This window comes from Apaloderma vittatum, unplaced genomic scaffold (genome assembly GCF_000703405.1).
Source record: "Apaloderma vittatum isolate BGI_N311 unplaced genomic scaffold, ASM70340v1 scaffold17669, whole genome shotgun sequence".
Lineage (NCBI taxonomy): Eukaryota > Metazoa > Chordata > Aves > Trogoniformes > Trogonidae > Apaloderma > Apaloderma vittatum.
The window spans coordinates 8,694-9,169 of NW_009737171.1; positions in this window are offsets into that span (position 1 = coordinate 8,694).

Here is a 476-nt window from a genome sequence, read left to right on the forward strand (position 1 = left end):
GCCCGCCCGTTCCGGAGAGGCCCCCACCACTGGCCGAGGCCAAACCCATCAGCGATGGTGGTAGCACCTCTGGGATAATGTATTTAAGAAGGGGAAGAAAAAGTACCTGTGCAACACCAGCAGCAGTCAGAAGAGAGGAGTGAGAATATGTGAAAAAACTCTGCAGACACCAATGTCAGTGAAGAAGCAGGTGCAGGAGGTGCTCCAGGTGCTAAAGCAGAGATCCCCCTGCAGCCCGTGGTGAAGGCCATGGTGAGGCAGAGCTGTCCCCCTGCAGCTCATGAAGGTTAATAGTGGAGCAGATGTCCCGCAGCCCATGGAGGACACCACACTGGAACAGGTGGATGCCCAAAGGAGGCTGTGACCCCATGGGAAGCCCATGCTGGAGCAGGGTCCTGGCAGGACCTGTGGCCCCATGGAGGGAGGAGTCTACGTTGGGGCAGGTTTGCAGGCAGGACTTGTGCCCCTGTGGGGAC